This window comes from Pezoporus occidentalis, unplaced genomic scaffold (assembly GCF_034315485.1).
Source record: "Pezoporus occidentalis ecotype Australia unplaced genomic scaffold, CSIRO_AGI_Poc_V1 ctg34, whole genome shotgun sequence".
In the NCBI taxonomy this organism is placed as follows: Eukaryota; Metazoa; Chordata; class Aves; order Psittaciformes; family Psittacidae; genus Pezoporus; species Pezoporus occidentalis.
Window position 1 is genome coordinate 2,308,847 of NW_026915376.1, and position 12,132 is coordinate 2,320,978.

Below are 12,132 nucleotides of genomic sequence, written 5' to 3' on the forward strand. Positions count from 1 at the left end.
GAGTTGTGTGATTTGATGTCATTTATTGTATTTCCTTTGTGATAAGAAAGTTGTTTTTGAGCTGTGAACTTTAAACGAGATCTTGCGAGAATGTAGGTTATTACTGTCAGCTATAATGTTGATCTCTAAAGGCGTGCAAGTGCTTTGTGTGGGGATTTCATGGTTTTTTAGTTCTAGGAAGAGGAAAGGCACAACCTTTAGTCTCTTGTTTGTTGCTGTGTAGTGGGCAGTAGCACGCAGGAGTTCTTAAGTAACCTTACTCACTGCTTCTTTTTTTTTACTTGAGAATGTGTGATTAAGTCTGTAGTAGTTCAGCAGGGCTCTCTTGGCATGACAATTCATAGTGTTAAACTTGCTAAGTAATTCTGTTGTGGGATGCCTTTTTTTGCAAACTTGGAAGAAATGGAGTTAGTGTGCAGAATGGCATAGCCAAAGCAGGTTGATTCTTTGAGTAGCTTGCCTTCAGCAACCTTGTGTTTCGGATAAATTCCCATTTAAAGAAGAATAGCATTTTAATCTTAGCCACGAGGTGGGAATAACTCTCTGGTATGACCGGGGCAGCTCAGTTGTCTTTCAGAGGGGAATGAGAGGGCAGTGGGGAAGGGTGTTCTTTGAAAGTCTCAGGGCACCAGTAGAAGAGTTGAGAACCTGTTGATTTTTAATCCTTTACAGATAGAAAGGGTAGTGATGACGCAACAACAATACCCTTAAATACCAGGAATATGGCAGTTAGAACAATCCAGCTTTTACTCATAAGAATGTGACTTTGCATTTGCATCCTCAGACTGTCAAACCCTACCACTGAGGAATGTTTGAAGTTAAATTCATCTGCACTTCCTAATAGAACGCAGAAGTCATAGCATAACTTTGATTTATCTGCATTTGACAACTGTAGTCAGTCAAATTTCCCTACTGTGTTTTGCACTGTAAAGCTTATTCTCTCTCTTTTTGTAATTAGGATTGGGAATTGAATGCTGAATGTTTATGGAGGTTGTTTCTTTAAATGCATTACTTCTTGTTTTCATAATTAAACCCAAATTAATGCTTCATCCTGTACCTAATGGAAAAGAAGAGTAACTTTTTTCCCCTTGTGCTTACCATGTCCCTTTTTGGTAAGCAAGCCAAGTCTCTTAGATTGAATGGGATAGCCACTTTGGTGTGTCTGAGCCAGTATTTACTGTTGGGTATTTCAGGCTTTCGAAGTTTATAGTCTAGAAGTTGAATTCGAGAAGTCTGTGTGAAACACAGCTTAAGGGGTATGCAAACCAGAGGGCTTTTTGAGCACATTAGAATAGAAAAACCTTTGTTTCTTTAAAGCCAGCTAAGTCTTAAACTTTAGTGTCGTGTAAGATATGTTAAATATATTTAAGATTTTCCTAAAAATCCTAAGTACTGATGTGTGCTTTGCTCTTTTGGCTTGTCTGTTAAAGATAATAGCAGGAAGACTTGAAAATCTAAGTCTTGAAATATTCTTTCAAGAATGTGCTGCCATGGGAAATGGGATCAAGAGAGGACAATCCAAGTTGTCTCTCCACACCACACTTGATGTGGATAATTAAATACACAATGTGATTAAAAAAACCCATAAAGATATAAATGAGCACCTGAATGATGGATACACCATAATTGGAGTTTCTGAATAAAACTTTAAGAATTTAAGTGCCATCTAAACAGCTGTTTCCATGTGGCTCATACTTTGAGGATACTTATTAGGCAATTGAAAATGTTTTATAGTGTATTTGTTATAAGGTGAACTTCTGTAACACAACTGAGGAAAGGGAGGATGCTTAATCCCATCCAGCTGAATGGGCAAGGTAGCTTTCCTTCTAATTATGGAGGTAATCAGGAAGGTCCTATGAATTTTTTTTTGTAGTGCAGTTTATAAACCACAGCTGAAATAGATTTATAACTTTACAGAATATTTGCTAAATTGGAACCTAGAAAAATATTATTTAATGGCATCTTTAATGGAAATTCTGGCTTATGCATTTCATTAAAGCTGCATAGCTATGTCAAGTTATTTTGGGCTGTATAAATCCATTTAACTGAGGACCTGTCTTTGTTTCCTGAGCAGTTCAGGCAAGGCTGTTATAAATGCCAGTGATGCTGGATCAGTGTGGTTTGCTTGTTTTGATTAAAATGAGTTATGTCACTTGCTTTTATTGTTTTGTTTCTTTTTGTTTTGAGTTTGGGTCTGTCTTTTTTGCCATTTCCTTGAAAGAAGGAGGAAGTGGGCAGTTAGGCTGCACTTACTATCCCTGGTGCGCGCAGACCTGTGCACAGGAGTCACTAGTTCTAATGCCAGCTGTACCAACCTGCATAGCTCACTGAAAGCTACCTTTGCCTGCAGGTATGGAGTCCATTCATAGTCGTGACTTGGGAAATAACAAGCATGAGCCAAACACCTGAAGTCCCATTTCCAGATAGGACCATGTGTGTGAGAAGGGGTAGGGGCTTTTGCATGTACTTCAGTTTCTCGTATATTTTGTTGCTCACACCATCCCTTTTAGGTGCCTCTCCAGTCATCTTCCTTTTTTAATCTAATTTTAGATTAAAAAAAAGTCTAATCTTAAGCTTTTCAGAGGTGAAGACCACACACAGCTTGGGCTTGATGTCAGTTCTGGCTTGCTTTCTCGGCTAACCCAAAGTTTTTTCTTGTTAGCTTTATATAGGATCTTTCTATCCCTGTTGGCTTGTGTCTGCCTGCCTGGCTGGGCCCCTCATTTACCTTTCCCTGCCTCCTTTTCTTACTTTTTTTGCCTACCTGTCTCATCCTGTTTGCACCCCAGTTGGCTTAAATAAGCCATTATGAGGCAAATAGGACCACTTTCTGTCCTTCCTTCCCCAAATCAGGCTGCACGGACTCTTACTGTCATGTTGCTTAGATATCATTAACAGGGCCCAAAAAGCCATGTTCTTTATTTTGTGTCTCAAAGTCTTATTCTGCCCTGAGCTGTGGAAGCCTCTAATGAGGGTAGTTGGTTTAATCTCTCTTAAATATATTTAACTTCTGTAGGGATGCTGTTGTCTATTTGAGAGAAAGTACTGAGAGGCTAACATGGGACCTCAGTAATATAGGTAGTGAAGGCAGTTGTTGCCACTTCGTTCCCCTTGTTTTTCCTGGAAACTGGAGGATTGGGTACATTTAAAGGATTGATTTTTATCATAGAACTTGGTAGCTAACTTCTAACTAATCTTTGTGTAGGCATACTGCAAATGCTGAAAGACTTCTTACTTGAAAAGAATATCATATATAAAGCATGCTTATGCCTTGGAGGTCTCTGAGCCTTGCTACCAGGCTTAAAGTACCCGCTTCTCTACATGGACCATCACTCAGCCTTCATATAGAAGGCTTTAACAGAGGTCACAGAACCATTCTGCTATGAGGAAATGCACACATTTAGGGGTATAAAGTAAGTGTCTGGAAAAGCTATTTCATACCTAAATAATAAGATTACTGTGTTGGTGTTCTGTTGTTTAAAATGCTTTTGGTTATTGTCTTGATGAGTGCCTGCTCTGTTATGGTTCAGGAAATCCTGTGTTCTTGAGCTTGGAAAGTTTGTTTCTATTCAGGAGACTGCTAATGATGACAGCTTGGTTGAACTTGAACTGCTGGAGTGGACTGTGGAAAATATGGCTAGAGGGTGAAAAGTGAGGAGGTGCCATCTGTCTGCTGAGCCACAGCAACGGGCAAAGTCTAATATGCTGCATCCATGCATTCTTGCAGTCAAGAATTAGCTACAGACAATACGGACATTTTGTCAGACTTTGTGAGACACTGAGGACTGGGGTGAGGGAAGCAAAAGAAGTAATTTTTTCATCAAGATACATTATTAGGGCGTTGATAGGTGGTAGTGTTGAAAATTTATTATGTAGTGCAAGTCTAGTTATCTCAATCTTGCCTAGCATGTGTTAGTCACTAGGAAGTCAGTATCTGAAGTGACCCAGCCTCAAGAGTTTCAAAGGCTGTGTTCTGGTTCTGGGATCTTCTTTCTCTTCATTTATGCTGGACTCTGGCAGCAGTTCAGGTAGCCCAGCAGAGCTTTAAAGAACAGGAAGCCAAGGATGTTTTTGAGCCTGCTCCTCCTCCTATACCAGAGCAGGTCAGGATCTGTGCTCTTGTGAGCTGCCCATGGGATCACAGTGTGTGCCTTGCCGCTTTACTCCTTCAGAGGTAGCTGTAGGTCTTTGAAATGGTGACTTGCTCCTTCATATTCCCTGCTGGAACAGCCATCTCCTCTTCCCTCTGGGAAGCGAGGGGAAGGGTGCCTGTCAGAGGCATCCAGTCTTTCACTAGGTGGGCTGTACTCCAGGTTGGGATCTCTTCAACCGGATTTGCTAAGAACTTCAGTCTGCAGATTCTTTGAAAGAATGCATGCTTCTACTAGCTTGCTGCTTTAATTTGGCAGCAGTGTGTGTTTTGGTAATATGAGGTACTGGTGTGGCATACAAAGGTGTTCTTGAGTACTACAGAGAAGCATAAATGCCAGCTGTCGTAGCAAAGGTGGTGGTTTTCTCTCTCAAATTCTCTCAATGTACACTTGAGGTCTAAGAGGAGATACTAATTGACTTTAATTTGTTCATACTCTACCAAGAGCATAAGCATGTTCCATGTCAAAGTTAAGCCTAGTCTTTATACAGAACATATGTGAAGAATAAAAGTAAAGAATAAAAATTTTTACCTTTTTTTTGTGAAAGATACAATTACTGCTGTAGGTAGACACCCTTCACCATTCTGTCTGCATGTAAACCCTGCTGCTGATATGGAGTTATCGAAACTTATTTTAAGAGTTGCTTCTTAATTACCTGGCTTGTGCCTTTCCAAGCTGTTCACAGCTGTCCTTCATAGGTGAAAGGAAAAGGCCTCTTAGGTTGCTGGCATCTATTAAGCTAGCTTATTGCAGCATACTCCTTGCATTCCATTATTTTTTACATGTAACTGAATAACTTTATGCTGGCAAATGTTGCAATACCTGTTAGACCAGTCCTGGAATAACAAATATGAGAAAGTAATTTTATTCTGAATGCTTGTTTGGTGGTGAAGTCTGATTTTGTTAAACTTTCAAATGTGCTTAATCTGATATACTTTCCACTCCTCTCGCATAACAATTAACGTATGTTTTTGCTCAAATAACTGAAGTTTGAAGGTTGGCATGTATTCGCAATAAGGAATGCGGTTGTGGCAGAGGTCCAGGTTTTACTCTTGAACATGCTTATGAGAGCCAAGTAAATACATTTGAAGGCAGAATTTCGCATGAAACATAGGAAAATAGCAGTATAGCTTTCTGGCTTTGTTTCTGAAGGCATAGATACAGGAGGAGAAAATACTTGATGTGGAAATACTACAGATCAGGAATACTGTTGTAAACTGGAATCTACAAAGAAATCTTAAAAAAACCAAAATTGAAGAACTTGCTTGTTAGTTGATGAGAGAGGGTTTTGTGACAGTGGCACATCTGGCAGTGCATTTGCCTTCACAGCATAAGAGAGGTGTTAAATTTGCAAGACTTGTCACTTTTTTGACTCTAGCTCCTCAGTACTTCTCTGATCAGGGAACAGCACTCTATCTTTTTCTAATGTATTGGCTCTCTTAGCATTTTCTGTTTTTAAGATGAGCTCTTGTACAAAGAGCATGTGTGCCATGAAATTTCTATCTAAAGGTAAGAATTTTGCAGGAGTTTCAGGAACATATTGAATAACATATGACTTTCATATTTCTGTATTGATGTGGCTGCATACCTAATTTTAGGCTTAATTAGATGCTGAATAATGCTGTATTTGTATTAATGAGGGAAAACAGCATTGCAGAAACTGTTAGGTGGGAAGATTGAACCAAGAACCCCAAATGGAGCAGCTGGCTAAAAACCCCCAACCTTGAAGTGTTAGCATCACAGAAATCACTTAGGATTGTAACTTCACACTTTTTTTTTTTTTCCTTGCCATTTTATGCTAATGTGTGATGTTTTTACTGTGGTGTAACTGAGCTTATTGTGTTTCTGTGCTGCACTTGCTCATGTGAGCTGCTGTGCAGACGCCACCCTTGACTTTCCGTCTGCATCCAGATCTCTTGGGTATGTTAAGTTTACGAAGAGGGTACTGGATTTTCAATTTGTGACACTTCAGTTTCCTCCAAACTTGCTGTTTCAGAGTTTGTCGTGGACATAAGTGCAATCTTAACTGTAGGCCTTGGGGTAGGACTGTGTAACAAATGCTTCCTACAGAGCTAGCCATCAGATGTGGATGGTCAAAATGTGGTTGTTCCTAGAGACAAAGGAGCATTCTTGTGTTTTTCTGTTTCAAATGCTCACCTGCATTCTTCTGAAACTGAATACAAGGTTACTTGTTGTACCTGGAGCCTCTGTAAGAGAAGGCAAAGAAACAAGACCTCTTACAGCTGATAAGATCTTGCTTTTGGGGAAGTTCAGTGCCTTCCAAATACTCTCTTCCCTGTTGGCAAGTAGGCTGTGCTGAAATACGTCCACTTTAACTGCAGTGGCAAGTTACAGGGTTTAATGAATGCTTGACCTTAAATTCTGTTGAAGCTGGGGAGAGAAAATGGAGCAGGTGACTTTGAGGAGAACACCGCTCGATGCAGCATTGATGTAAAGGATCAAAAGTTATCTGCACGTGACAGAAGAGACTTGAGCAAAGATCTCGAATTGAATGGTGTGTAAATATTAGGCTAATGTTGCATGCCAGCAGGAAGCTATATTCCTCTGGCACTTGTGTGCTGGGTCACAGGTCTTGTTTTGACAGGGCAAGTCTTGTTTGGGTATATGTAGCATTGATGCTGACAGAGATAACTAATGTTGGATGAATGTATCCAGTGATAGTGGTACCAGTGACATATTGGTCAATATGATGATTTTAATAGAATGGCTTTGTCTCTAAATAATGAGGAACAATTCATTGAAAAATAAAGCTGTCATTTTTTTTTATCCTCTTCAGTAACTTAACAGTTGTCTCTTGTAAAAAAGAATATTATACCAACATTTTGTACTTACGAATAGTTATATAGCATGGTGACAAATTATTTTATCTGTTTGTCTCCAAATTTAGGCCTTGAATTATTTTGTAAAATGTTGTTGCTGTTTTCTAAATAGAACAAACACCACACAGCTTCCACAGCATTAGACTAACTTTTCTATGGACTAGAATGAAGCATTACCAGCAAAATCTTCATCTTGAAGATGAATGGATGTAGATTACAGTTGATGCAAGATCCTGTGAACCAGTTAGGTTTCAGAGAAACTGGTTTGGTTGGGTTATCCCGTGCAGAGGATGGAAGTTGGAAGGGGAAAGGAGAAAGAACAGTGTTTCTGGAAAACTTCCTTTGGTTATACTTTGGGAAAGGCTGCAGATATGATGCTTAATAAGCTTTTAAGTAGAGCAAGAATATTCATATAGCTGTAACAACAGTACCCTTTTCAAGATGCATGAGACACTAACCCAGTCCAACTTAAACATTCCAAAAATGTGTGTGAGACTGTTCTTTAGCTGTGTTCACTATTAAAAGATGAAACACTTCCTCCCTCTATACAAAAGCACTTGCTAATTAATACAGTAGTAGATGTCCCTGTCTATAGTATAGATGTCCCTATGGTATAGATCAATATATCTATAGTATAGATATAAAAATTTTGTTCTGTAAGAAAGCAAAATAATTAATGTTTGCAATGGAATTGATACTGGTATGATAAGAAAACCAAAATTATTTGCTGACCAGACATGTTGGTTGCTTGTAATTAACCCCCCCCAAAAAAAAACAAAAAAAAACCAACAAAACAAAAAAAAAACAAAACAAAAAAAAACCCAAAACAACCGAACAGTGTTCTGTGCATTAACTTGTCTCATATGGGACTTGATGTGCATTTTTGCTGTTGGTTTTTCTATGCTGGTAAATGTAGGGGAATTTTAATAGCTGGTTAAACATTTGGGGTCTAGCTGAGCTCATGTCCCCATCAGCTTCAGTGCAAGGTTCTGCTCAGCATTGCTGCCAGCAGTGGTGCTGATGTGCACCACTGAGTGAAAGAGCCTCTAGTTTGTTTTTACATTCAGCAGAAGTGTATCAAAGACTTCAGTGTAATAACCTCAGGAAAATAATGTTCTAAATTGGATACTGTCCTAGATCTATGCTGAGGCTGTGTATTGCCCTCCCACAACCCTTTGCTCCATTGGTTAGTCTGTTTTAGTGTACATTGTGAATCATTTCAAGTAGAAGACTTGACCTGCTTCTGTTCGACTTCTTTCATCTCATTGCTGTTACCCACTTCCAACAACCTGAGGAATGGAATATTTAGTCTGGAACCATTTTATTTCCTACAAATGGCAAAGTTTCATGCTGTGTTAAGTGAATTGTAGAATCGGCAAGGTTGTAAATGACCTTTAAGATCATCAAGTCCAAACATTACCCTAGGCTATAGCTCATCACGTCTAGCCGTGAGGTACCTCTAGGAAACCGCCCTTTTATTTATTACTTCATGTGATTATTTTTCTGATAGAGGAACACCTTTGGAAAAGAGCACTACTACTATAACAATTAAAAATCGTGTCGAAATCTCTTTGTATGTGTGGTTAACTACTTCTCATCTTCCTATGGGGTTGGGTGGAATTTTTTTTTTTAAGGGGACTTCACATTACTAAGGTTGCTTCTCCAGATTATGGGTGCACATTGCTTCAGTAGCATTAGATCTGTCTGATACTATGTAACTAATCCAGTGTCTGCTTTTCCCGTTTTTTAAGAGGGGAGTGTGTGCGTGTCCAAAACCATTTTGGGTTGTCCTGTAGCCCTGACTGCCAGTACAGCCTGATCTAATGATCTAGGCAGGAAGCTCTGTTCTGAGCTTATTGTTCCTGTTTACCTGTTACTATGCCCTTCTAGGCTCCATATGGGGAGGTGTTGCTCGATTGCACCTTCCAGCTCCCCAGACAAGCCCCTGCATAAAACTTTTCTTCCTAAGTTCCTCTTACAAAGACCTGTGAGAAGAATTTTTGCTCTACATCAGCGTATTAGCAGGGGTGCAGCTCACAGTATAAATAAGTCTGAATGTCTGTTCAAGTGTATGGAAGCTATCTAGTTGTAAATGGGCTTTCAGGACTTGGTTCCACCTTTCTTGGTGATACTGCAGTGAGATGGTACTCTGGCCAGTATACTTAACGTGATGATCCTCAGTGTTGGTGGTGTGTGTGTGTGGATACTTAAAAACATAAAATGACTGGTCTCCAGACACTGGAGCATCTGTCTATTTGCTGCTAATATGTTTAGGGCAGATGTTTGTGCTTCTAGTTACTGATAAAGGATTCCTCTACACAAATGTAGAGGAACTTCCTTCCTCATTCATCAGTCAACTTATATGATGTACATTAAATAGCTTGTCTAGAATCAAACGTGCTAAAAGATGTAAATTCTGCCTTTCTGTCTGGGAGAAGTAAAGCTTTCACTAGCTCTTAGCTTCAGTTAGGAAGAGAACAAATAGTACTTTTGTATATCAACTTTGTTCTGGAGACATGTAAAAAATTGTTGTCATAGTGACAAACCAGTCTACATAATTTAAGGTGCTAGAATTTAAATGACTTGTCAGATACATATGCCAGAATCACAGCTTCTATAAATGATGCACTAATATGTTAAATGTTAAACATGTTTGACTTTAACATATGACTTCAGAAGGGCAAAGAAAACACTCTTGATTTAAAACCAACAAACAAAAAACACCCAAAGCCCTGAAACTGGAAACTCAAATCTGCTTTTGACCTCTGGGTAGGAGATGCAGTCACATACAGCAGCAGAGGAAATGCCTGACATTCTAGCCATCTGAGCTGGGCTTCCAGCTCTTCGGCACACCTACATGTGTAGGTCTGATGGTTGGTTTGGTTTTTTTTTTCTTCTCAGTTGTCATTGCAGGCTCTTGTAGAAGTGAAAAGGGGGCACAGTAATGCCAAAAGTTAACTTTTTCATTATTATTTTTCAGCCTTCTGCTTTGGGTGTTTCTGTAATATGGATTAATTACTTTGAGTGTTTGGAACACGTTCCTCGTCTCCTGTACACTTTTAGAAGCCAGGTTAGAATATTAGTATCAAGATTTTACAATTCAAGAAAAAATACTGTATTTTTAAAAAGCCGATCTGATTTCTTCTGAAGACCACTTCAAATGTCAAAAACTGTCCAGTAAGCTTGTGACTGATACACTGTACTGGAATGATGGATAGAAAACATGATGTAAAATAAAATATCTGATAAAATTGTCTAAGTGCTGTGTTATTACAGTTTGTGGGCAGTGTGGGTATTCATTACCTGGGTAGGTCACATGTAATGGACTAAAATAGTAATCTCAGTGCTGCTGCTTTTCAGCAGTCTTGCACTTCATACTGCCACACCAGCCATAGAGTTAGAGCACATACCTGTCTGTGACACTGTTCAAAGCAGCCAGTCCTTACCTGCCCTCTGTGCCCTCTGTGTGCAAACCACTGCTTTCCACTTCCAGCAGTAACTGGATAGCTTCTGCTGGGGCTTTGATGCCCTGCAAAGTAGGGAGACTGGGTAGACAGACAAACACCTTGAGCCTGGAACTCGCTTGCTAGAGCTAGACAGTAGTAAGAGCCAAGTGCTGCCTGTCTCCTTGAACTGGATCTCTCCCTGAACAAGGTGCTAGCAACCCAAGAAGTCAGGAATACAAGCAGAGTAAGGCAGGACTCCTCATCCTGCCTTTCCTAGAAGCTGAAAACACCAGGTGAGCCAAGCAAGATCAAACTGGAGCGTGTACGTGTGATGAAATGAGAAAGAAATACCATTTTTTATTTTTTTTTCCCCCAGACACCTCTTCCTGGTGTTGGAGAGTTAAATTGCTTAAACAGATCAGCCTTCTAGGGCTGTTTGTTGTGTGACATTAGTTGTTGTGTTAAGCAAGAAATCGAGTACTTCAGGAAAGTGAAATTTTGGGAGAGCATACAAGTAACTGAGGGTGGATGGGACTTTGATCTTGACTCGTTGGCCCGTGCCTGTATAGCAGAGCTCTGCTTATTTTAAAGAAACAGGTGAACTGATTGATTCACTGACAGGTCTGCATCTCTGACAAAGCATGTAATGCATAACATCAAATGAACAACTCTGAGGCAGAGTCCCAGAGATTCATAGAAATGAGAAGGAAACTGCTGCTCTTCTCAGCATGTTTTGTTCCAGTTTAGAATTTTTTTATTGCTGCATAAAGTTATTTTAACTTCGTCAAGGTATTTTTAAGTGTTTTCTTAGTATTTTTGAAAACTCTAACTCTGTAGTGGGATTTCTGAACCAGGTCTACAGGAGTATCATATAAATGGATAATACTGCCTGAAAACAGCTTACTGGCTGTCTGAGCAAGCTACTTGTTCAAATAAGGTGTAAAGGAAGATTCTGGTTGAGCTCTGATTAACAATCTCTTATGAGGACAGTCCTGCATAAAGGACTGTGGTTTACTATGGTACTCTGCAAGTTCCTTAGGTTGCAGCTGAGTTTTGACAGAGCTGTTCAGTTCCAACATGAACTGAGATTAAATGAAACCTGAAAACTGAGTTAAAGCTGTACCTTCATGATAACGCATCCCTGACTTCTTTTGAATGATACTGTGATGTTATGTGAATAGCTTTCTACGTACAGACTGGAGTTTGAGCAGTCCCTGTAGGAAAGCTTTCTGTGCTGAGCCTTTGTTGGTTTGGTCCAGGAGGCTGCAGAGAGAAGCAATCCTTGCGTGGCGTTTATGCACGGTCCTACAGCTCTGCAGTATTGCTTTGCCAACATCTTTATTCCAGCAATCTCTGTTTTGCTTCTTAATCCCAGGGACTATTGCTGTGAAAGCTACTAGCTTGTTGACAAGGAAAAGAGCTTTTCTTTCTAGCAGAAATCTAGTCTGTCTTTACATCTGCAATCCACAAAACTCGTCACTGAGTGGTCAAACATGGTTTCACATCAAAGTACACGTGCACCCCTTCATCAGAGTGGTAGTTTTTACATGCTTGTTTTACATCTGTACCTTACAAAGCTGAAATCCAAATCTGTGAAAAATACACAGCAAGAAATGAAACTTGCTGAAATATGCCCTTTTTAAAATTTATATGTATATATATTCCCACCCCCCAGGAGCCCAGCAGAGATCTGAA

The 12,132-nt window shown here is 39.6% G+C and overlaps 1 protein-coding gene across 3 annotated transcripts in view; it reads left to right on the plus strand.

Annotated features, from left to right (window-relative positions):
• CRIM1 (cysteine rich transmembrane BMP regulator 1) overlaps positions 1-12,132 on the plus strand; it is a 187,965-nt gene that overhangs the window by 15,256 nt on the left and 160,577 nt on the right. The gene's annotated exons all lie outside the window — the stretch shown is intronic.